General features: G+C 54.2%; 5 non-coding genes and 1 pseudogene across 5 annotated transcripts; all 6 read left to right on the forward strand.

Moving 5' to 3' along the window:
• Positions 1 to 8,577: 8,577 nt before the first annotated feature.
• LOC124173724 lies at positions 8,578 to 8,787 on the forward strand (annotated as a pseudogene).
• Positions 8,788 to 10,371: 1,584 nt separating this feature from the next.
• On the forward strand, positions 10,372 to 10,564 carry LOC124173812. Its single transcript, XR_006868773.1, has one exon. It is a non-coding gene; the product is annotated as a U2 spliceosomal RNA (small nuclear RNA).
• Positions 10,565 to 14,286: 3,722 nt separating this feature from the next.
• Positions 14,287 to 14,481, forward strand: LOC124173736. The gene has a single exon (XR_006868724.1). It is a non-coding gene; the product is annotated as a U2 spliceosomal RNA (small nuclear RNA).
• A 1,583-nt stretch (positions 14,482 to 16,064) lies between these two features.
• LOC124173813 lies at positions 16,065 to 16,257 on the forward strand. The gene has a single exon (XR_006868774.1). It is a non-coding gene; the product is annotated as a U2 spliceosomal RNA (small nuclear RNA).
• A 2,043-nt stretch (positions 16,258 to 18,300) lies between these two features.
• Positions 18,301 to 18,493, forward strand: LOC124173814. The gene has a single exon (XR_006868775.1). It is a non-coding gene; the product is annotated as a U2 spliceosomal RNA (small nuclear RNA).
• Positions 18,494 to 20,077: 1,584 nt separating this feature from the next.
• LOC124173815 lies at positions 20,078 to 20,270 on the forward strand. The gene has a single exon (XR_006868776.1). It is a non-coding gene; the product is annotated as a U2 spliceosomal RNA (small nuclear RNA).
• Positions 20,271 to 25,856: the final 5,586 nt, after the last annotated feature.

The following is a 25,856-nucleotide window of genomic DNA, read 5'->3' on the forward strand; positions in this document are numbered from 1 at the left end:
CGAATGGGCGAAGGAAAGAAGAAAATAACACTGGCCACCACTTCATTCATTTATTTTATCACCATTTTACATTCAAACCATGTCTGTAAAATAACAAGCAACAGCACAAAAAATAAAAACTGACAGAAAACATAATTTTTTAACATGAGACATCGTTTGAAGAGGATGAATAATATGCCCTCACTAACACTGCAGAAAAGTTCATCTAATGCAGTGCACTGATCCTAGTGCAGAGCCGGGCACAATTTTTCCGGCTCCTCGGCCTTATGGCTAACATAGGAGTGTAGTATATGGGTACGGGACTCGCATGCCAAGAGTGACATACGTCGTGGGAATGATGATGAAATTTTTCACTTTTAAGAAAACCTTCCGGAAAGCTGTCGAAACAGTTTCCGCACACTTTTCACACGGAAATTAGGTGAATGCAAGATTTATAAAATAACTTCCAAATATTCACCGGATCGAGTGAACATGGAAAATGACCGCCAAGCGTAGGTTTCCTCGAGAATTCCAAGTTTTTCTTGCGAATATGACGAGACAAGACGGACGCATCACGCTTCTGGTGAAATACACGCGGCATTCATCCGCGTTACCAAGGAGTCGTCGCTAACAATGAACGCCTTCCACTGAAAGCGCAGTCGAATTTCGCGGGGGCCGTGCCGCTGGCAGATAGTTCGACCCGGAGGCCGACGATGGCGTCGGCACTCTGTTTACTTCAAGTGTAAAAAAATGAGGGTCGCGAATGATGACGAAACACAGGTGTCCAATGAAACCGTGAATTGCTTTCTTTCGGAGAGTTGCATTTCATGCCGATATTTTTTGCAAAAACATCCGAAATTATTGACTGATGCCGATTCTTCCGTCCCGTATTCTAGCCATTGATGAAGATTTTGGACATTTTTTCCAGTCCCCGGAGAGGACTTTTTAGGCAGTTTTTAATCAATTCCTCGGAGAGGACTTTTTAAGCATTTTTTCATCAGATTCCCCGGAATTTCAGCATTTCGAAAGAAAATGCATGACTCGAGTGAGTAGGATAATGCTCTCTCATCGTGTTTATTGACGTTTTCTGGAAGATTTTGAGTGACTTCTTCGAGTCCCCGGAAATGGCAATTTTTTGGGAATTTCCCAGGACCAAAGCATTCCCCTGGGAAGCGAACGCAGGATGCTCCACGAAGGACGCTGCGATCCCACACGACAGATGGCACCGAAGGCCCGGAAAACGGACCGCGTCCGTTACGTCCGCGACGCTCCTACGACTCTCCCGGACCCGCCGACGACACCAAAACTCCCGGAGTCTCCACACAACACTTTCATGCGAATTTTTTCCCATTCTCACGCCTAAAATTCGCCATTCCGAGACCGTTCCTCGCCTCAAAAACTCTCGCCGCACACCGCCGCCGCACCATCCGACCTCATCACGCAAAATACCCGAAAAACCGTCCCGGAACCCCGGAAAAATTTATTAATTATCGCTTCTCGGCCTTATGGCTAAGATCAAAGTGTAGTCTTGAAGAGTGCGGACGTGCCTGCTGAGAGCTCCCGGGACCCCGACGGCGCTGAGACTCCCCGGCTCATCCCTGCCGCCCTGCCCGCCGGAGAGAGAGCGTCAATCTTCGGACTTCGTGCGTCCGCCAAAGCCCGGAATTTACAAACCGCGGTTGTGCCCAAACCGCGGGGCGTGGATTCTGGCCACTATGGTCAAGTGCAAGTGTGTGTGCCAGCCCCCCCCTGCCCGATTTTGGTGCCGATTTCTCGCAAATTGCGGATTTTAGAAAAAGGCGCCAAAATTCGGGGGGGCCGCTTTTCTCGGGTGTGTGTGCCGGCACACCCGAGAAATTTTGGGAGGGAGTGAAGAAGTGTGTTTGGTGCTACTGGCCGCGAGTTCGACTCCCCACGACCCCGGTGGCGCCCGCCAGTGGCGCCGGAAGTTGGCGCGGTTTTTTGTAAAAATGTTTAGTTGTGTGTGAGATAGAGTGTTGTGCTTTTGTGTGTTTGTTTGTGTCAGTGTTAGCAACAGCCCGAGCAACTTTGGTGCACGTAGTGTGCACCGTTCGGCTGTTGCTAAGCACGTGGTCCCCCGCCACGTGGTCCCTCGCCGCGTGGTTCCCCGCCACGTGCTTCCCGCGCGCCAACTTCCCGCCCTCCCAGCATGGCAACACCGCCTGTCGCCCAGCGGACCCGCCGGAAGGCGAAGGAGAGGGGAGTGCATCGCCCTCGTGATGCTCCCTACGCCCCTCCCGACTCCCAGGCCTCCCCGTCGCTGCTTCCCGCAATGGACTCCGCTGGGAGCATTACCCGCTCGTGGCGGAAGACGCTGGAAGAGGAATGGAGTGCCGGGTCGTGGGATCCACGAGCCCTCGCTTCGCCCCCGAGCCGATCTCCCGCCTTCCTCGCCACCCCCCGTCTCCGCCTCCCCTCCCCCATAAGTGCTCCCTCGGGATCCGCCCCTGCGAGTGCGTCGTCGGACGACCTTATCGTCGACATTGACAGCGCCCCCGCAGTGCATGACCCAGTGTTGCCCCGCCCCCTCCCCCTTGCCCCTGGTGTCACGGAACGTTGCCCTAGCGTCCGTGGACCATCCCCGGAGATTGTGTTCCTCCCGACACAATCTCCCTCCCCCTCTCGCGTCTCCCCCACTCCCAGTGCTCCGCAGTCATCCCCAGCTGCGTCTGCGATGGACGGCCTGGCGTCGCCTCGTGCGAGCGTGAGTGAATGTGTGAGTGTCGTCTCGGAGGACGGTGCGCAGCCGCGCCGAGACGAAGCGCAGGACGGCCCGGTGTCGCCGCGTGTTTCCCCTCCCCTGTGTGGTGGCTCCCTGGAGGACGGATCCGTACCGCCCCAGGGGGCGTTGTCGGACGGCCTGCTGTCGCCGACAACACATTGTGACGACACACAGCGGTTTGTGGTGGTGGACAGGTGGCGGTATCGGTCTGTCGGCACGCAGACTGACGAGCCATCTGCCTCCGCAAGTGTTGCGTGTGGGGAAAGTGTGTGTGCTTCGGTTTCCGACACAGACGAAGTGCGTGGCCCGGAGTGCACCATGGCGGATCCCGAGGTGTTCCTCGTCCCCTATTCCCCTTCCGTCCCCTCCCCCCTCACCCCCCGCTGCCACGTCAGAGATCTTAGTCCGATCTCTGACATCCCCCTTCCGGAAGAGGAGCGCGGCAGGTCCCACATGCGCGGTGCATCGTGGGAGCAGTTCCGCGTTTCCTCCGAGGAAAGGCGGCGGAGGAATCGGGAGCGGAAGAAGAGGAGGAAGAGAAGACGCCGCGAGGAGCAGACGACGAGGGAGCCCGCCAGGCCACTCTCCCCTAGTGTCCGCCCCCAACCGCCTCCCATTCGCCGTCCCCCGCCCCCTCCCATTCATCGTCCTCAACCCCTACCCACCCCTCCTCCCCCCGTCCTGACTCAACGGCGTCCAGACATGCGCCCCTACAGGGAGCTCGTACCCACTGCCCCAGTGCCGCTGTTTTCCCCCAGTGAAGTGGCGCAGCTGCGCGCCCTTCTCCGGAACGGCGCAGCTGCGCGCGGTGCTCCCCTCCCGGCCCCTCAAGTGCCCCAGCATTCCCTGCGAAGGGAGCGAGAGCTGCCTCCGCGCTTTCGCCGACAGGTGGAAGCAGAGCATCGCCCGGAGGGGGAGGTAGTGAGGAGAAGAAGAAGGCGGAGAAGGGGGAATGGTGACGTCATTCCCCCTCCATCGGCGCCTTCTCCGACGACGCGTGGCCCGCCTCCTGTGCCCCAACACCGTCCTCCTACTCTCGTGCGAGCTCCCGTTCCCCCCCCCCCCCCCGTGATGCCCCGAGTGGCCTGGCCCCCACACGCCCGGGGCAATTTTCCCTGGGGGCCGCAGGAGACCGAGTGGCCGATCCGTTACGGGATGGAGGCCCAACGGATGACACAGGCGGCCCCCTTCCCCCCTCCGCCGATGTACCAAGCCCCCCACCAGCAGTGGGTAGTGAGCCCCCCGGCCCACTGCTGGCCCCCGGTACATGGGTCACCGGCCCCCCAGCCCCGGTGTTGGTGCCCGTACCCGCACCCTTAGGCGACGAAGGGGAGGGGGAGTTGAGTGAAAGACAGGAGAAGTGGCTGCGTGACCTCCAGACGGCAAACGACGCGAACTCACTCTTTGCCGTCGTAAGCGAGGTCACAGCGGCAGCCGCTGTGTTCAACCCCCCTCCCAGGCTCCCCACGGTGACCCCCCGGCCCAACCCCCGCCCTTTGCCCGCTGCAGACCTCCAAAAACTGTACCGCAGCGGGAAAGGAAGAGCTTTCCGGCGGATTTGCGCCCCGACCGGAAAGCTATGTGAAATCCCACTGGCTTCCCTCAAGGCCCACTTCACCCGTCCCTCCCCCCCCTACGATCCGACGCAGCCATGGCCGGCTTTCATCCCGGAGTTCCCACCAGGACGTCGAGGGCGCGGCGAGCGGGAGATCACCTCTCCGATCACACCGGAAGAGGTGATCGACCGGCTGAAGAGGACGCGGGCGTCGGCTCCGGGACCTGACGGCGTGCCCTACTCCGCATACCGGCGTGTTGACTTTAATGGTGAGGTGCTGGCCGCCATTTTCAACCGGTGTGTGGAGTTAGGGAGGGTGCCCCCGCAGTGGAAGGAGACGCGGGTCACCCTGCTGCACAAGGGGGGGAGTGAGCACGAAGTGCGTAATTGGAGGCCGATCTCATTGGCCAACACGTTGGCCAAAGTGTTCATGGGCGTACTGGCGGACCGGATGCTCCCCTGGGCCCTCCGTGGGAAGCGCCTTTCGTTCCCCACCCAAAAGGGCTTCATCCCCGCCACGGAGGGCTGCATGGAGCACAACTTCGTGCTCCAGTCGGCCATAGAGCACGCGAGGGCGAGTTTTGGACAGGTGGCCGTCGCGTGGCTCGATTTGGCCGACGCTTTTCCGTCGGTGCCCCATGACCACATCCTGCGAGTGCTCCGCGAGATCGGCCTCCCAGTGAAGTGCGTCACGGTGATCGAGGACATGCTCCGTGGCTCCACGATGACGGTAGCTGCAGCGGGTGGAGTCACGGATTCGATCACTGTGACGAGTGGTGTTCGTCAGGGGGACCCCCTTTCCCCTCTCCTTTTTAACCTTGCGCTGGAGCCCGTTCTGCGAGCGATATTGGAGGATCGCACTCTCCAAGGCTTTCCCATGGGGACTGCGTACGTCAAAGTCTTGGCGTACGCGGACGATTTAGTCCTCGTGGGGGGGAGTGCGGAATCGCTCGCGGCGCTCCTGGACGTCGCGGGAAGGGCCGCCGAGTGCTGTGGTTTGACCTTCAATCCGGGGAAGTGTGCATCGCTACACGTGGACTGGCGATGCACGACGCCACAGCGCTCCAGGGGTGTTCAACGCACCCCCTTTTCCATCTGCGGCTCTCCCATCAGGTCGCTCGGCGTAGGTGACTCATACACCTACCTGGGGGCACCGATCGGCCTGAAAGTCAACGCGGCGCCCGCCACGGCGCTCGACTCCATCCTCGAGGATCTCCGGCGGCTCGACGAATCGGACTTGGCGCCGTGGCAGAAGATAGACGCGGTGCACGTCTTCCTGACACCGCGTCTCGAATTTCCCCTCCGAATCGTCCCTGTCCCGAAGAAGGCCATCCACGACTTCGACAAGGAGATGCAGCGAACGGTGAAGAAGTGGATGAGTCTCCCGACCCGCGCGGCGCGGGAAATGATCTCCCTCCCCAGGAGCCGGGGAGGGGGTGGCTACGTCCCGCTGCCGGCCCGCAAGGATGCGCTCACCGTGGTGCACGCGTTCCGGATGCTCACATGTCCGGACGTGTGCGTCGCGGATGTGGCGTGGCACACCTTGCGGGACATCATCAGCAGGCGGACGGGAAGGACGCAACGGACGGCGGTGCTGAGTAGGGAGTCGATGTGCGACTTCCTCAATGGCGCCGCCGACGACGTCGTCGGGACGGGAACGATCGCGGCGTCGTCGCACTGGACCAGAGTGCGCGCGGCGACGAGGCAACTGCGGCGCTTCGTGGATATCCGGTGGGCGTGGAGCGCCGCCAGGGCGGAGTTGGCCATCGTCGTCCAGCGAGTGACGCCGTCGAGGGAAGAGATGACCGTGCCGGCCTCTGCCCGGAGGAGGCTGCACGGAATCATCTTGGCGGCCATGGGGGAGGGCTTCAGGCGCTCGCTGGTCGCGAAGCCGGATCAAGGTAAGGTGATAGCAGTGAGCTCTCGACACCCGGACTCGAACCACTGGGTGTCGGGAGGAGTGGGGATCCGGTTTTGCGACTGGCGCTTCATTCACAGAGCGCGGCTGAACGTTCTCCCCCTGAATGCGGCAAGAAGAGGAGCGGCCAGGAGAGACACTCGGTGCCGGGTCTGTGGACACGCGGAGGAGACCTTGCCGCATGTGGTGAACCACTGCTTGCCGCATGCGGACGGGTGGACCCGGCGCCACGACGAAATCATCAGTCTGCTGGTCGCTGAGCTGCCGCAAGGATGGGAGGTGCGAGTGAATCAGCGGGTACCTGGCGACGAGTCGCTGCTGCGTCCCGACTTGGTCATCTGGGAGGTTCCGAGGGGCGTGATCCACGTGATCGACATCACAGTGCCCTTCGAGAACCGACCGGAGGCCATGGCAGCAGCGAAGGCGAAGAAGATCGAAAAATACGCCGCCCTGGTCGATCGAATGCGGGTCCGGTGCGCCTACAAGATGGAGGTCCATCTCGACGCGTTGGTGGTAGGCGCACTGGGGAGCTGGACGTGGGAGAATGACTCTCTCCTCGCCCGGCTCCACATCCCTAAATCCCGCATTCGCCGTGCCCGACGAAAGATGGTTCTCGCGGCCATCAAGTGGTCGCGGGATATTTACGTCGGGCACATGACCGGGGTCCGCCAGTACCCGCCGGCAGAGACTCCCATCCGGGTTGCCGCACCCACCGCCGGAGGAGGGGCAGGGAGCAGAGGCGCCGCCACGGAGCAGCCTGGAGCGGGAGGCGCCGAGGACCGCGCGGCGTCGAGGGAGAGCGGCGTTCCGGACGACGGAGCTCCCATCGTTGGACGAGGGGAGCCGAGTCTAAGGACGCCGAGGGACCGCGACGCCCCCCCTTGCCCTCCCGTAACCCCCTCTGATCCCTGCCCCTGTGTAATGTGCTCCTGAGGACGTCCACTCACCGCCCGAGACGCCAGGAGCCATGTTTACATATGTATATATATATTCGTGTTAGGTTAGGGCCCGTGAGATTCCCGTGTGTTTGTGTTGTGTGAATGCGAAAGTACGGTCTGGCATCGACTTTCCATTTACGGCACCCCCTCCGAGTGTAGTTAGTGCGACGGAGAGTGACCGCAATGCGTCGATTCACTCGGAGGCGAGGTAGCGTGCCATGGTGTGAATGGTTCTTGTATATATCGCGTGAAGTGAAGGGAATACTCACGGGCAGTCAATGTGTGTGTGTGCTTTGTTGCGTTTTCGTTTCTTCATTGTGTGTATGTTTCCCACCATCCTCGAGTGTATGTGTTGTGTCGGGGGCGGCACCGTGTGTGACGCGATGTGGCCATGAGTGTGTTTTTCTGTGTGTGTGCGTCGCGGCAACGATGTAAGCATCGACGTGACGGTTTTTCGTTGTCGCGGCGAACGTGTGAATGTTCCCTGGGCGTAGTGTAAATAGAGATTGCCGCGTGCGCGCGCGCCCAGGGATTTAAATGGTCAATTTCATCGTGCGGTGTCGCCCGCCGAAGTTTTCAGTTCGCCCGCCGGCCGCAGTCTCGGGCAGGTGGCGCGCCGGCGTCGGCTTCGCTGCAGGCCGTTCCCACGATAGGCAGGTGTTCCCCTCCGTTGCCCTTTCCCAAGCGCCAGTGACGGAGGGGAGGGAGCGGCCTAAAGCCAGGGCAAATGTGTGTGAGTGTTGTGTTAGTGTGTGTGTCTCTCCGCCGCTGTGGCGGTAGTGGGGGAGGAGAAGAATGCGGCGGCCTTCGGCGGCATTCGAGGAATGTCGCCTCACCTCCAGTGCTTCCGCCCCTCTTTCCCCCCCGCCCTCCCCGTCCCCGCCGCCCTGCTGACGACGCCAGCAGCAGCCATGCGCAGAGGAGTTGCGCGTGGACCTGGGGACTCTGCGCGCTCCCGGCGACCGGCTGCAGGCAGCGTGGAGCGGTGGCGCGTGGAACTAGGGGGCCTTCCACGCGCCTTCGGACGGGGAAGACAAGACAGAAGAACGTCGCGGCGGAGAAAATGCGCTCGTGGCCATAGTGTATAAGTGGCCACGACGCAAGTATGAAAGAGCGGGCGGCCACGGGGTATAAGTGGCTGCCTCGCATGTATGAATGGTAAAATCTTATGTAAATAAAAAGACGTGAATGGTGTGAATTATTATCCCTGGTATGAATGAGATTGAAAAATGAAGAAGCGAAGTGAATGTGTGAATCAAACATTGAACTTTAAAAACATTGCCCGACCGGCCTCACTTCGAGGCCGGCGGTGACAAGTGGCCCCTAAGTGAGGGGCCAATATTAATTTGTAATAGAGCCAAAAACTATTACCAGGGCGGCCCACACTTGGTGGGTCGCCCTATTGTATCATCCCCCCCCACGAAAGGTGGGGGGATCTGTAACAATATCTGTTTTGGATATAACTCTGTACTTGGCAATATACTAAATAAATACAATTTATCTGTTCTTATCAGCTTAATATCTGATACGTCCAGCATTGCTGGACCAGAATATTAATCTGATTTTTGAACATGGGCGGGGTCCCCGGAGTTTACTCCATCCCTGCCGCGGGTTGGCCCGGTATTGCAGTACCGCCGGGATCGGCCCAACATAAAAGGTTCCAAAAATCAGAAAAGCTGATGAGAACAGATGTTTCTCTTCCTTGTTTCATTTAAAAAATTCCCGAATCGCGAAAATTCGACAAAGTCCGGAGATTCGTGAGGCAAGAAACGAATGGGCGAAGGAAAGAAGAAAATAACACTGGCCACCACTTCATTCATTTATTTTATCACCATTTTACATTTAAACCATGTCTGTAAAATAACGAGCAACAGCACAAAAAATAAAAACTGACAGAAAACATAATTTTTTAACATGAGACATCGTTTGAAGAGGATGAATAATATGCCCTCACTAACACTGCAGAAAAGTTCATCTAATGCAGTGCACTGATCCTAGTGCAGAGCCGGGCACAATTTTTCCGGCTCCTCGGCCTTATGGCTAACATAGGAGTGTAGTATATGGGTACGGGACTCGCATGCCAAGAGTGACATACGTCGTGGGAATGATGATGAAATTTTTCACTTTTAAGAAAACCTTCCGGAAAGCTGTCGAAACAGTTTCCGCACACTTTTCACACGGAAATTAGGTGAATGCAAGATTTATAAAATAACTTCCAAATATTCACCGGATCGAGTGAACATGGAAAATGACCGCCAAGCGTAGGTTTCCTCGAGAATTCCAAGTTTTTCTTGCGAATATGACGAGACAAGACGGACGCATCACGCTTCTGGTGAAATACACGCGGCATTCATCCGCGTTACCAAGGAGTCGTCGCTAACAATGAACGCCTTCCACTGAAAGCGCAGTCGAATTTCGCGGGGGCCGTGCCGCTGGCAGATAGTTCGACCCGGAGGCCGACGATGGCGTCGGCACTCTGTTTACTTCAAGTGTAAAAAAATGAGGGTCGCGAATGATGACGAAACACAGGTGTCCAATGAAACCGTGAATTGCTTTCTTTCGGAGAGTTGCATTTCATGCCGATATTTTTTGCAAAAACATCCGAAATTATTGACTGATGCCGATTCTTCCGTCCCGTATTCTAGCCATTGATGAAGATTTTGGACATTTTTTCCAGTCCCCGGAGAGGACTTTTTAGGCAGTTTTTAATCAATTCCTCGGAGAGGACTTTTTAAGCAGTTTTTCATCAGATTCCCCGGAATTTTAGCATTTCGAAAGAAAATACATGGCTCGAGTGAGTAGGATAATGCTCTCTCATCGTGTTTATTGACGTTTTCTGGAAGATTTTGAGTGACTTCTTCGAGTCCCCGGAAATGGCAATTTTTTGGGAATTTCCCAGGACCAAAGCATTCCCCTGGGAAGCGAACGCAGGATGCTCCACGAAGGACGCTGCGATCCCACACGACAGATGGCACCGAAGGCCCGGAAAACGGACCGCGTCCGTTACGTCCGCGACGCTCCTACGACTCTCCCGGACCCGCCGACGACACCAAAACTCCCGGAGTCTCCACACAACACTTTCATGCGAATTTTTTCCCATTCTCACGCCTAAAATTCGCCATTCCGAGACCGTTCCTCGCCTCAAAAACTCTCGCCGCACACCACCGCCGCAGCATCCGACCTCATCACGCAAAATACCCGAAAAACCGTCCCGGAACCCCGGAAAAATTTATTAATTATCGCTTCTCGGCCTTATGGCTAAGATCAAAGTGTAGTATCTGTTCTTATCAGCTTAATATCTGATACGTCCAGCATTGCTGGACCAGAATATTAATCTGATTTTTGAACATGGGCGGGGTCCCCGGAGTTTACTCCATCCCTGCCGCGGGTTGGCCCGGTATTGCAGTACCGCCGGGATCGGCCCAACATAAATGGTTCCAAAAATCAGAAAAGCTGATGAGAACAGATGTTTCTCTTCCTTGTTTCATTTAAAAAATTCCCGAATCGCGAAAATTCGACAAAGTCCGGAGATTCGTGAGGCAAGAAACGAATGGGCGAAGGAAAGAAGAAAATAACACTGGCCACCACTTCATTCATTTATTTTATCACCATTTTACATTCAAACCATGTCTGTAAAATAACAAGCAACAGCACAAAAAATAAAAACTGACAGAAAACATAATTTTTTAACATGAGACATCGTTTGAAGAGGATGAATAATATGCCCTCACTAACACTGCAGAAAAGTTCATCTAATGCAGTGCACTGATCCTAGTGCAGAGCCGGGCACAATTTTTCCGGCTCCTCGGCCTTATGGCTAACATAGGAGTGTAGTATATGGGTACGGGACTCGCATGCCAAGAGTGACATACGTCGTGGGAATGATGATGAAATTTTTCACTTTTAAGAAAACCTTCCGGAAAGCTGTCGAAACAGTTTCCGCACACTTTTCACACGGAAATTAGGTGAATGCAAGATTTATAAAATAACTTCCAAATATTCACCGGATCGAGTGAACATGGAAAATGACCGCCAAGCGTAGGTTTCCTCGAGAATTCCAAGTTTTTCTTGCGAATATGACGAGACAAGACGGACGCATCACGCTTCTGGTGAAATACACGCGGCATTCATCCGCGTTACCAAGGAGTCGTCGCTAACAATGAACGCCTTCCACTGAAAGCGCAGTCGAATTTCGCGGGGGCCGTGCCGCTGGCAGATAGTTCGACCCGGAGGCCGACGATGGCGTCGGCACTCTGTTTACTTCAAGTGTAAAAAAATGAGGGTCGCGAATGATGACGAAAAACAGGTGTCCAATGAAACCGTGAATTGCTTTCTTTCGGAGAGTTGCATTTCATGCCGATATTTTTTGCAAAAACATTCGAAATTATTGACTGATGCCGATTCTTCCCTCCCGTATTCTAGCCATTGATGAAGATTTTGGACATTTTTTCCAGTCCCCGGAGAGGACTTTTTAGGCAGTTTTTAATCAATTCCTCGGAGAGGACTTTTTAAGCATTTTTTCATCAGATTCCCCGGAATTTCAGCATTTCGAAAGAAAATGCATGACTCGAGTGAGTAGGATAATGCTCTCTCATCGTGTTTATTGACGTTTTCTGGAAGATTTTGAGTGACTTCTTCGAGTCCCCGGAAATGGCAATTTTTTGGGAATTTCCCAGGACCAAAGCATTCCCCTGGGAAGCGAACGCAGGATGCTCCACGAAGGACGCTGCGATCCCACACGACAGATGGCACCGAAGGCCCGGAAAACGGCCCGCGTCCGTTACGTCCGCGACGCTCCTACGACTCTCCCGGACCCGCCGACGACACCAAAACTCCCGGAGTCTCCACACAACACTTTCATGCGAATTTTTTCCCATTCTCACGCCTAAAATTCGCCATTCCGAGACCGTTCCTCGCCTCAAAAACTCTCGCCGCACACCGCCGCCGCACCATCCGACCTCATCACGCAAAATACCCGAAAAACCGTCCCGGAACCCCGGAAAAATTTATTAATTATCGCTTCTCGGCCTTATGGCTAAGATCAAAGTGTAGTAGGGGATCGAGCACGTCATCAGGGCAGCCCAGGAGGAAGCAGAGGTCCATGGCATCAAGGTTTTGGACACCACCATCTCCGTCCTGGGGTATGCCGACGACATCGTCCTCGTGGGGAAGAGCGCCGACCATCTGCAAGCGCTCCTGGATCGCGTCGGGGTAGCTGCTACCGACGCCGGCCTCAGGTTCAACCCGGCTAAATGTTCGACACTGTCCCTGGACTTCCGCACCAGCCAGCCCGTGGAGCCCCGCCAATTCAACATCCAGGGTGGGGCCATCACCAGCCTGCGAGAGGGGGAGAGCTACAAGTACCTGGGGGTCCCCTTCGGATTCCGTGTCTGCCAGACCCCCAGGGAAGAGCTGCAGAAGCTGGGCGAGGACATCAAGAAGATAGACGAGTCACTCCTCGCCCCGTGGCAGAAGATCTCCGCCACCAGCACTTTCCTTCTCTCCAGGTTGGACTTCATAATACGAGCTGGCAACGTCCGGAAGACAGACCTTGCCCCGACAGACAGACTCATCAAGACCTGCTGCAAGAGATGGCTGAACCTGCCGACCAGAGCCTCCAATGAGATCGTCTATATTCACCATAGACACGGAGGAGCAGGCCTACTTCCCGTAACTGACTTGACTGACGTACTGACGGTGGTGCATGGCTACCGTCTTCTGAACTGCAGGGACCCTGTGGTGAAGAAGATGGCCTGGGGACGCTTGCGCGAAGTGGTCAAGAGGAAGATGAAAAGGATGCCGTCCACGGCCGACCTGATGGCTTACCTCAGTGGCAACACTGAGGCGCCATTCGGGTCTGTGAGCGGTGACTTTTCATCCCTCTTCACCCAGGTGCGCTCCGCTTCGCGTCGCCTGAGAGATCGGATCGCCTTGGGCTGGCGGTGGTCGGACATCTTGAACGAGCCGCAGATCGTCCTTGGAGGTGGAGAGGCCGCTTCACGCGTCTTGGTGCCACCCCGAGCAATCGGGGTTCTCGCCAAGACGCTGAAGAACCGGGTCCGGGAAGCTTACCTGGCTCGCCTGGTAGCGAAACCGGACCAGGGTAAGGTCTTCTCTGCTTCCTCGGTCGCAGCTGCCTCCAGTCACTTCCTGGTGGGAGGGAGATACACCAGGTTTTGTGACTGGAGATTCATCCATCGTGCTCGCCTCGATGTCCTGCCGCTGAACGCTTGCAGGCGATACGATCCCTCAGGCGACAGGAGATGCCGGCGTTGCGGATACGGGGATGAGACCCTCCCCCACGTCCTCAACCATTGCACCCGACATTCCCTGACATGGAGACGAAGGCATGATAGCGTGCTTACCCGGCTGACAAACGCTATCATGGGACGCAAGGGACGGTCAGATGAGGAGGTGAGGATTAATAGGACCGTCCCTGAAGTAAATTCAGACTTACGACCTGACATTCTTATTACAGATAAGAAGACCATGACCGCCCGGATGATCGACGTGACCATCCCTTTTGACAACCGGAGATCAGCGCTCCAGGAGGCCCGGCGACTGAAGGAGGAGAAGTACGCCGGGCTGGCAGCAGACCTCGCCGTCCTGGGGTACAGCGCATCGGTGGAGGGTTTCGTCGTGGGAAGCCTTGGCTCTTGGGACCCAGAGAACGACCGTGTTCTCAGGGGCCTGGGCATTCCGCGACGCTACGCCTTCCTGATGAAGAAGCTGATGGTCTCCGATGTCATCAGGTGGTCACGTGACCTCTACGTCGAGCACATCACCGGGCATCGACAGTACGAGGACGGAATCGGCGGCGATGGATGAGTGTAGTGCGGTGCAGTGCAGTGAAGCCCTTCCCTTTCACCTTCTTCACCTTAACAAATCTTTATCCTTTCCTTTCCCCAAACTCCCCCCCCATGTATATGAATTTAATGAACATTGGACTGCCGTAAGGCTTGAGGAGACGATGGAATATAAAAACTATGAGCCCCTGGCCCACTTTGGACCAGGGGACTATGTATAACAAATAAATATGTAAAATATATATTCTCTATAAAAAGGCCCCCTCATTAGGAGGGGGTACTTGATGTATAAATAATGCCCCCCAAAAGAAATGGGAGGGCCCTGTGATTTTGAATTTAATGCTTAAAACTCTGTATTTTCAAAAATATGCTCAATAAACGTCTTAAATCTGTTCTTATCAGCTTAATATCTGATACGTCCAGCATTGCTGGACCAGAATATTAATCTGATTTTTGAACATGGGCGGGGTCCCCGGAGTTTACTCCATCCCTGCCGCGGGTTGGCCCGGTATTGCAGTACCGCCGGGATCGGCCCAACATAAAAGGTTCCAAAAATCAGAAAAGCTGATGAGAACAGATGTTTCTCTTCCTTGTTTCATTTAAAAAATTCCCGAATCGCGAAAATTCGACAAAGTCCGGAGATTCGTGAGGCAAGAAACGAATGGGCGAAGGAAAGAAGAAAATAACACTGGCCACCACTTCATTCATTTATTTTATCACCATTTTACATTCAAACCATGTCTGTAAAATAACAAGCAACAGCACAAAAAATAAAAACTGACAGAAAACATAATTTTTTAACATGAGACATCGTTTGAAGAGGATGAATAATATGCCCTCACTAACACTGCAGAAAAGTTCATCTAATGCAGTGCACTGATCCTAGTGCAGAGCCGGGCACAATTTTTCCGGCTCCTCGGCCTTATGGCTAACATAGGAGTGTAGTATATGGGTACGGGACTCGCATGCCAAGAGTGACATACGTCGTGGGAATGATGATGAAATTTTTCACTTTTAAGAAAACCTTCCGGAAAGCTGTCGAAACAGTTTCCGCACACTTTTCACACGGAAATTAGGTGAATGCAAGATTTATAAAATAACTTCCAAATATTCACCGGATCGAGTGAACATGGAAAATGACCGCCAAGCGTAGGTTTCCTCGAGAATTCCAAGTTTTTCTTGCGAATATGACGAGACAAGACGGACGCATCACGCTTCTGGTGAAATACACGCGGCATTCATCCGCGTTACCAAGGAGTCGTCGCTAACAATGAACGCCTTCCACTGAAAGCGCAGTCGAATTTCGCGGGGGCCGTGCCGCTGGCAGATAGTTCGACCCGGAGGCCGACGATGGCGTCGGCACTCTGTTTACTTCAAGTGTAAAAAAATGAGGGTCGCGAATGATGACGAAACACAGGTGTCCAATGAAACCGTGAATTGCTTTCTTTCGGAGAGTTGCATTTCATGCCGATATTTTTTGCAAAAACATCCGAAATTATTGACTGATGCCGATTCTTCCCTCCCGTATTCTAGCCATTGATGAAGATTTTGGCCATTTTTTCCAGTCCCCGGAGAGGACTTTTTAGGCAGTTTTTAATCAATTCCTCGGAGAGGACTTTTTAAGCATTTTTTCATCAGATTCCCCGGAATTTCAGCATTTCGAAAGAAAATGCATGACTCGAGTGAGTAGGATAATGCTCTCTCATCGTGTTTATTGACGTTTTCTGGAAGATTTTGAGTGACTTCTTCGAGTCCCCGGAAATGGCAATTTTTTGGGAATTTCCCAGGACCAAAGCATTCCCCTGGGAAGCGAACGCAGGATGCTCCACGAAGGACGCTGCGATCCCACACGACAGATGGCACCGAAGGCCCGGAAAACGGCCCGCGTCCGTTACGTCCGCGACGCTCCTACGACTCTCCCGGACCCGCCGACGACACCAAAACTCCCGGAGTCTCCACACAACACTTTCATGCGAATTTTTTCCCATTCTCACGCCTAAAATTCGCCATTCCGAGACCGTTCCTCGCCTCAAAAACTCTCGCCGCACACCGCCGCCGCAGCATCCGACCTCCTCACGCAAAATACCCGAAAAACCGTCCCGGAACCCCGGAAAAATTATTAATTATCGCTTCTCGGCCTTATGGCTAAGATCAAAGTGTAGTATCTGTTCTTATCAGCTTAATATCTGATACGTCCAGCATTGCTGGACCAGAATATTAATCTGATTTTTGAACATGGGCGGGGTCCCCGGAGTTTACTCCATCCCTGCCGCGGGTTGGCCCGGTATTGCAGTACCGCCGGGATCGGCCCAACATAAATGGTTCCAAAAATCAGAAAAGCTGATGAGAACAGATGTTTCTCTTCCTTGTTTCATTTAAAAAATTCCCGAATCGCGAAAATTCGACAAAGTCCGGAGATTCGTGAGGCAAGAAACGAATGGGCGAAGGAAAGAAGAAAATAACACTGGCCACCACTTCATTCATTTATTTTATCACCATTTTACATTCAAACCATGTCTGTAAAATAACAAGCAACAGCACAAAAAATAAAAACTGACAGAAAACATAATTTTTTAACATGAGACATCGTTTGAAGAGGATGAATAATATGCCCTCACTAACACTGCAGAAAAGTTCATCTAATGCAGTGCACTGATCCTAGTGCAGAGCCGGGCACAATTTTTCCGGCTCCTCGGCCTTATGGCTAACATAGGAGTGTAGTATATGGGTACGGGACTCGCATGCCAAGAGTGACATACGTCGTGGGAATGATGATGAAATTTTTCACTTTTAAGAAAACCTTCCGGAAAGCTGTCGAAACAGTTTCCGCACACTTTTCACACGGAAATTAGGTGAATGCAAGATTTATAAAATAACTTCCAAATATTCACCGGATCGAGTGAACATGGAAAATGACCGCCAAGCGTAGGTTTCCTCGAGAATTCCAAGTTTTTCTTGCGAATATGACGAGACAAGACGGACGCATCACGCTTCTGGTGAAATACACGCGGCATTCATCCGCGTTACCAAGGAGTCGTCGCTAACAATGAACGCCTTCCACTGAAAGCGCAGTCGAATTTCGCGGGGGCCGTGCCGCTGGCAGATAGTTCGACCCGGAGGCCGACGATGGCGTCGGCACTCTGTTTACTTCAAGTGTAAAAAAATGAGGGTCGCGAATGATGACGAAACACAGGTGTCCAATGAAACCGTGAATTGCTTTCTTTCGGAGAGTTGCATTTCATGCCGATATTTTTTGCAAAAACATCCGAAATTATTGACTGATGCCGATTCTTCCGTCCCGTATTCTAGCCATTGATGAAGATTTTGGACATTTTTTCCAGTCCCCGGAGAGGACTTTTTAGGCAGTTTTTAATCAATTCCTCGGAGAGGACTTTTTAAGCAGTTTTTCATCAGATTCCCCGGAATTTTAGCATTTCGAAAGAAAATACATGGCTCGAGTGAGTAGGATAATGCTCTCTCATCGTGTTTATTGACGTTTTCTGGAAGATTTTGAGTGACTTCTTCGAGTCCCCGGAAATGGCAATTTTTTGGGAATTTCCCAGGACCAAAGCATTCCCCTGGGAAGCGAACGCAGGATGCTCCACGAAGGACGCTGCGATCCCACACGACAGATGGCACCGAAGGCCCGGAAAACGGCCCGCGTCCGTTACGTCCGCGACGCTCCTACGACTCTCCCGGACCCGCCGACGACACCAAAACTCCCGGAGTCTCCACACAACACTTTCATGCGAATTTTTTCCCATTCTCACGCCTAAAATTCGCCATTCCGAGACCGTTCCTCGCCTCAAAAACTCTCGCCGCACACCGCCGCCGCACCATCCGACCTCATCACGCAAAATACCCGAAAAACCGTCCCGGAACCCCGGAAAAATTTATTAATTATCGCTTCTCGGCCTTATGGGTAGGATAATGCTCTCTCATCGTGTTTATTGACGTTTTCTGGAAGATTTTGAGTGACTTCTTCGAGTCCCCGGAAATGGCAATTTTTTGGGAATTTCCCAGGACCAAAGCATTCCCCTGGGAAGCGAACGCAGGATGCTCCACGAAGGACGCTGCGATCCCACACGACAGATGGCACCGAAGGCCCGGAAAACGGCCCGCGTCCGTTACGTCCGCGACGCTCCTACGACTCTCCCGGACCCGCCGATGACACCAAAACTCCCGGAGTCTCCACACAACACTTTCATGCGAATTTTTTCCCATTCTCACGCCTAAAATTCGCCATTCCGAGACCGTTCCTCGCCTCAAAAACTCTCGCCGCACACCACCGCCGCAGCATCCGACCTCCTCACGCAAAATACCCGAAAAACCGTCCCGGAACCCCGGAAAAATTATTAATTATCGCTTCTCGGCCTTATGGCTAAGATCAAAGTGTAGTATCTGTTCTTATCAGCTTAATATCTGATACGTCCAGCATTGCTGGACCAGAATATTAATCTGATTTTTGAACATGGGCGGGGTCCCCGGAGTTTACTCCATCCCTGCCGCGGGTTGGCCCGGTATTGCAGTACCGCCGGGATCGGCCCAACATAAATGGTTCCAAAAATCAGAAAAGCTGATGAGAACAGATGTTTCTCTTCCTTGTTTCATTTAAAAAATTCCCGAATCGCGAAAATTCGACAAAGTCCGGAGATTCGTGAGGCAAGAAACGAATGGGCGAAGGAAAGAAGAAAATAACACTGGCCACCACTTCATTCATTTATTTTATCACCATTTTACATTCAAACCATGTCTGTAAAATAACAAGCAACAGCACAAAAAATAAAAACTGACAGAAAACATAATTTTTTAACATGAGACATCGTTTGAAGAGGATGAATAATATGCCCTCACTAACACTGCAGAAAAGTTCATCTAATGCAGTGCACTGATCCTAGTGCAGAGCCGGGCACAATTTTTCCGGCTCCTCGGCCTTATGGCTAACATAGGAGTGTAGTATATGGGTACGGGACTCGCATGCCAAGAGTGACATACGTCGTGGGAATGATGATGAAATTTTTCACTTTTAAGAAAACCTTCCGGAAAGCTGTCGAAACAGTTTCCGCACACTTTTCACACGGAAATTAGGTGAATGCAAGATTTATAAAATAACTTCCAAATATTCACCGGATCGAGTGAACATGGAAAATGACCGCCAAGCGTAGGTTTCCTCGAGAATTCCAAGTTTTTCTTGCGAATATGACGAGACAAGACGGACGCATCACGCTTCTGGTGAAATACACGCGGCATTCATCCGCGTTACCAAGGAGTCGTCGCTAACAATGAACGCCTTCCACTGAAAGCGCAGTCGAATTTCGCGGGGGCCGTGCCGCTGGCAGATAGTTCGACCCGGAGGCCGACGATGGCGTCGGCACTCTGTTTACTTCAAGTGTAAAAAAATGAGGGTCGCGAATGATGACGAAACACAGGTGTCCAATGAAACCGTGAATTGCTTTCTTTCGGAGAGTTGCATTTCATGCCGATATTTTTTGCAAAAACATCCGAAATTATTGACTGATGCCGATTCTTCCGTCCCGTATTCTAGCCATTGATGAAGATTTTGGACATTTTTTCCAGTCCCCGGAGAGGACTTTTTAGGCAGTTTTTAATCAATTCCTCGGAGAGGACTTTTTAAGCATTTTTTCATCAGATTCCCCGGAATTTCAGCATTTCGAAAGAAAATACATGACTCGAGTGAGTAGGATAATGCTCTCTCATCGTGTTTATTGACGTTTTCTGGAAGATTTTGAGTGACTTCTTCGAGTCCCCGGAAATGGCAATTTTTTGGGAATTTCCCAGGACCAAAGCATTCCCCTGGGAAGCGAACGCAGGATGCTCCACGAAGGACGCTGCGATCCCACACGACAGATGGCACCGAAGGCCCGGAAAACGGCCCGCGTCCGTTACGTCCGCGACGCTCCTACGACTCTCCCGGACCCGCCGACGACACCAAAACTCCCGGAGTCTCCACACAACACTTTCATGCGAATTTTTTCCCATTCTCACGCCTAAAATTCGCCATTCCGAGACCGTTCCTCGCCTCAAAAACTCTCGCCGCACACCGCCGCCGCACCATCCGACCTCATCACGCAAAATACCCGAAAAACCGTCCCGGAACCCCGGAAAAATTTATTAATTATCGCTTCTCGGCCTTATGGCTAAGATCAAAGTGTAGTATCTGTTCTTATCAGCTTAATATCTGATACGTCCAGCATTGCTGGACCAGAATATTAATCTGATTTTTGAACATGGGCGGGGTCCCCGGAGTTTACTCCATCCCTGCCGCGGGTTGGCCCGGTATTGCAGTACCGCCGGGATCGGCCCAACATAAAAGGTTCCAAAAATCAGAAAAGCTGATGAGAACAGTTGTTTCTCTTCCTTGTTTCATTTAAAAAATTCCCGAATCGCGAAAATTCGACAAAGTCCGGAGATTCGTGAGGCAAGAAACGAATGGGCGAAGGAAAGAAGAAAATAACACTGGCCACCACTTCATTCATTTATTTTATCACCATTTTACATTCAAACCATGTCTGTAAAATAACAAGCAACAGCACAAAAAATAAAAACTGACAGAAAACATAATTTTTTAACATGAGACATCGTTTGAAGAGGATGAATAATATGCCCTCACTAACACTGCAGAAAAGTTCATCTAATGCAGTGCACTGATCCTAGTGCAGAGCCGGGCACAATTTTTCCGGCTCCTCGGCCTTATGGCTAACATAGGAGTGTAGTATATGGGTACGGGACTCGCATGCCAAGAGTGACATACGTCGTGGGAATGATGATGAAATTTTTCACTTTTAAGAAAACCTTCCGGAAAGCTGTCGAAACAGTTTCCGCACACTTTTCACACGGAAATTAGGTGAATGCAAGATTTATAAAATAACTTCCAAATATTCACCGGATCGAGTGAACATGGAAAATGACCGCCAAGCGTAGGTTTCCTCGAGAATTCCAAGTTTTTCTTGCGAATATGACGAGACAAGACGGACGCATCACGCTTCTGGTGAAATACACGCGGCATTCATCCGCGTTACCAAGGAGTCGTCGCTAACAATGAACGCCTTCCACTGAAAGCGCAGTCGAATTTCGCGGGGGCCGTGCCGCTGGCAGATAGTTCGACCCGGAGGCCGACGATGGCGTCGGCACTCTGTTTACTTCAAGTGTAAAAAAATGAGGGTCGCGAATGATGACGAAACACAGGTGTCCAATGAAACCGTGAATTGCTTTCTTTCGGAGAGTTGCATTTCATGCCGATATTTTTTGCAAAAACATCCGAAATTATTGACTGATGCCGATTCTTCCGTCCCGTATTCTAGCCATTGATGAAGATTTTGGACATTTTTTCCAGTCCCCGGAGAGGACTTTTTAGGCAGTTTTTAATCAATTCCTCGGAGAGGACTTTTTAAGCATTTTTTCATCAGATTCCCCGGAATTTCAGCATTTCGAAAGAAAATGCATGACTCGAGTGAGTAGGATAATGCTCTCTCATCGTGTTTATTGACGTTTTCTGGAAGATTTTGAGTGACTTCTTCGAGTCCCCGGAAATGGCAATTTTTTGGGAATTTCCCAGGACCAAAGCATTCCCCTGGGAAGCGAACGCAGGATGCTCCACGAAGGACGCTGCGATCCCACACGACAGATGGCACCGAAGGCCCGGAAAACGGCCCGCGTCCGTTACGTCCGCGACGCTCCTACGACTCTCCCGGACCCGCCGACGACACCAAAACTCCCGGAGTCTCCACACAACACTTTCATGCGAATTTTTTCCCATTCTCACGCCTAAAATTCGCCATTCCGAGACCGTTCCTCGCCTCAAAAACTCTCGCCGCACACCGCCGCCGCACCATCCGACCTCATCACGCAAAATACCCGAAAAACCGTCCCGGAACCCCGGAAAAATTTATTAATTATCGCTTCTCGGCCTTATGGGTAGGATAATGCTCTCTCATCGTGTTTATTGACGTTTTCTGGAAGATTTTGAGTGACTTCTTCGAGTCCCCGGAAATGGCAATTTTTTGGGAATTTCCCAGGACCAAAGCATTCCCCTGGGAAGCGAACGCAGGATGCTCCACGAAGGACGCTGCGATCCCACACGACAGATGGCACCGAAGGCCCGGAAAACGGACCGCGTCCGTTACGTCCGCGACGCTCCTACGACTCTCCCGGACCCGCCGACGACACCAAAACTCCCGGAGTCTCCACACAACACTTTCATGCGAATTTTTTCCCATTCTCACGCCTAAAATTCGCCATTCCGAGACCGTTCCTCGCCTCAAAAACTCTCGCCGCACACCGCCGCCGCACCATCCGACCTCATCACGCAAAATACCCGAAAAACCGTCCCGGAACCCCGGAAAAATTTATTAATTATCGCTTCTCGGCCTTATGGCTAAGATCAAAGTGTAGAGAGCGGACGTGTCTGGGGAGCGCTCCTGAAACCCACCGACGCAAGCCAGGATACCGGCTAGTCACCCCGGTCCTGCCTGCCAAGCGCTCGAGCCGTCCGCCCCGACTTCGCGCTAGGCGTCGACGGTGCCTAAGTTTAAAACTGTGGTGGTGCCGCACCCGCAAGTGCTACGACTTTGAGATTTTAACAGTGTTTTAGTGTGTGTCCTTTCCCTCTGCTGCCAGAGTTTGGTGCCGAAACTCCCCATACTTCGCGTTTTAGCATTTTGGCGCCAAATCTCGGGTGCGGCCAATATATCGGGTGTGTGTGCCGGCACACCTGTGAAATGTTTTGTGGATGTTTTTGTGTTCGTTTTCAGTGTCTGTGCGTGTGCGTACTTTCCTAAGACGCCCCGGGTGCCGTATAGCGGCGCCTACTCTCGGCCGACTTTGACTACGAAAATATAGAGTTGGGTGCAAGGTGGTGTTGTGTATTTTTCATATTGTGTTTATGTATGTGTGTGCAACGGCCTGTGCGAGTTTGGCGGTCGTAGGGTGAGCGGTTTGGCTGTTGCTAACCACGTGGTTGGTGCACACGTGGCGCGGCAACATCAGTCATGGCGTCCTCTCAGCCCACGCCGCCGCTCGCCGTACGCCGAGCCCGCCGGAAAGGGAAGGAGGTGAGGATGTACCAGCATCGTGACGCCATCGACCCCCCCTTCTCCGCCTGCTCAACGCCATCTCTCCCACTCCCCACGCCGCATCCCCCCTCCCCCGCCGAACGGATCAGCGACTCATGGCGAGACCTACTGGAGCACGGGATCGACACAGCATCCACGTGGGACCCACGCGCCTCTCCCATGACACCCACTGCCAATCACCACCCCTCCCCACGTCCCTCCCCCTCCAGTTCGTCCAGCTCGCGACCACTGATCAGTGACCGAGTGAGTGAGATAGTGACTCAGATGAACGATCCACTCGTCATCGAGTATGTGTCTTCCCCAGTGAGCGACCACGCCCCCGTGTTGCCACGCCCCCATCCCTTAGCCCCCGGTCTCGCGGAACGTTCATTAGGCGTCCGTGCGACTATCTCTCCTGAGATTATCTTCAGGGAGACGCAATCTCAGCCCCCCTCTTCCTCCCCCACTCACGTGTCACCCACACCCTCCCACACCCAGTGCTCTCCGCGGATGATGGACGACCCGGCGTCGCCTCGTTCGCCACGCCCCAGTGCCTGCGTGTGTGAAGTGCGTGACAGTGATTGTGACGCCTCGGAGGACGCTGTGCAGGCGCGCCGAGGCGTCGCGTTGGACGGCTTGACGTCGCCAACGCCAGACGTAGAGCTCGGTCTGCCGGCTGCCGATAGGTTCTCGCCACGGCGAGATCATCTGGACGGCCAAGAGTCGCCAGCATCCCCGTTCTCGACCGCTGAGCGCTACGTCACGATTGACAGGTGGGCGTGTCGGTCTGTCGGCACACAGACCGACGTTGATCGTGACGCCGAAGCGGTCGAGGTGCGTGTGACTCCGCGTGTGTGTGTGCATGATCCGTGTGTGGACGTCTCTCAGGCGCGATCACCGGATCGAGTTATAGGTCGCGAGCTTCCGCGTGCGGCGCCCCTTGTCCCATACTCCCCCTCCACGCCCCCACGCCCCCGAGATGACTACAGCGTCATCTCGGACGAGCCGCTGCCAGCAGATAGGAGGCACGATGCTTCGTGGGAGCATTTCCGCGTCTCATCGGAGGAGCGGAGACGGCGTAACCGCAATAGGCGCCGCAATCGGCGGAGGCGGAACGCGGAGAGGCGTCGCGACGCAGCGGGAGAAGACGCCAGGCCACCAGCGGCATCGCAACCCATCCCTCCACTGATATCCCGACCCGGACCACGCCCACAAGTGACGGCACGCCCCCAATCACCGCCGCGTGTAAGTAACCTAGAGCAATACGATCGTGTGCGTTTACCCGCCGCGCCGGCGCCCCTGCTCTCCGCTGAGGAGATTGCTCAGCTGCGCCTCCTTCTGCGGAGAGGCGTGGCAAGAGATAATGAAGCGCGGCACGGCGGTGAGAGGGAGCGGCACTATCCCCCGCGCTTCCAAACAGTTCTTAGTGGAGTGGAATCCAACAACAATGCGAAAAGACGCAAGAGAAGGCGGAGAAGGGGCGGTAATCCCGTTCCGCCGCCACAGGAAGTGATAAACAATGTGAATATCCCGCGAGCGCCTTCCCCGGCGCCACACCCGGCACCCGCCTTTCAACCACAACCTCCTCCACCGCCCCCCGCGATGCCCCGAGTGGCTTGGCCTCCCCACGCCAGGGGCGTGTATCCGTTGAGGCCGCAAACGACTCTGGCGCCGGTCCATCCAGGGACGGAGGCGCCAGGGTGGATGCAGGCGGCCCAAATGCCCCTTCCCCCCCACGCCCAAGTGCCGCACCCACATCTCCCACTCCACAGTGCCGCGCCATGGATAATCCCGTACCCCCCGCCCAACAGTGCCGCGCCATGGATGATCCCGCATCCCCCGCTCAACAGTGCCGTGCCCTGGATGCACCCGTGTCCCCCCCCCTTCCCCGCGTGGTGCGGTCGTTAAACCCGGCCGCGCCACCTCGACGCACGGGTGCGTTCCGCGTCCGCCCAGACGCGAGAGAAACTGCGTCGCGACTTCCGGACGATCTTCTGAACGCCGTCGCGACGCAGTTTGAAGCGCCGTCTGTGACAGCACCTGCCACTCTCCAGCAACAATCCTGGCTTATTGAAATTGGCCTCGCTGGGGATGGCGCGGACGGCATCTTTCGCGTCGTGCGCTCGATGCGCGACGCGGCACGGGCGGCAAGCGGGATAACCTCTCCACTCTCCCGGGGTGCAGCGTCTCATCGGCAACGGAGGCAGGACCCGCCACTCACCGCTGCGGAGCTGCAGGCGCTCTACCGCGAGAAGAAAGGGAAGGCATTCAAACGAGTCTGCGGCGGCAATGATGCGGACCGTTGCCGCATTCCGCTGCCGCAGGTGAAAGCCTTTTTCTCGCGGGAGCGGCCGCGGTACGACGAGGCGCTCGCCGCGCCCTCCGTCGTGCCGCCGTTCGAGCGCAGCGGCCGAGAAGAAGAGGATGCGGCTCCACTGATGAGACCGATCACCGCGGGAGAAGTCAGCAGGCGCCTTCGTCGCACCCACAACACCGCACCCGGCCCAGACGGCTTACTTTATTCGGCCTGGAGGCAGATAGATCCGGATTGCCGCGTGCTGGCGGCAATCTACGACTTCTGCTTCCGGGCAGGCCGGGTGCCGAAGGAGTGGAAGGAGAGCAACACAATTCTCCTCCACAAGGGCGGCGACGAAGAAGAGATCGGCAATTGGAGGCCGATCGCTCTCAGTCCCACCATCGCTAAATTATACACAGGCGTGCTCGCGGACCGCATCGCGGCTTGGGCGGTCCGCGGCCGGCGCCTGTCATTTCCGGCCCAAAAAGGATTTTTGCCCGCCACCGAAGGATGCATGGAGCACAATTTCGTGCTCCAAGCCGCGCTCGAC

This window comes from Ischnura elegans, chromosome 1 (assembly GCF_921293095.1).
Source record: "Ischnura elegans chromosome 1, ioIscEleg1.1, whole genome shotgun sequence".
Lineage (NCBI taxonomy): Eukaryota > Metazoa > Arthropoda > Insecta > Odonata > Coenagrionidae > Ischnura > Ischnura elegans.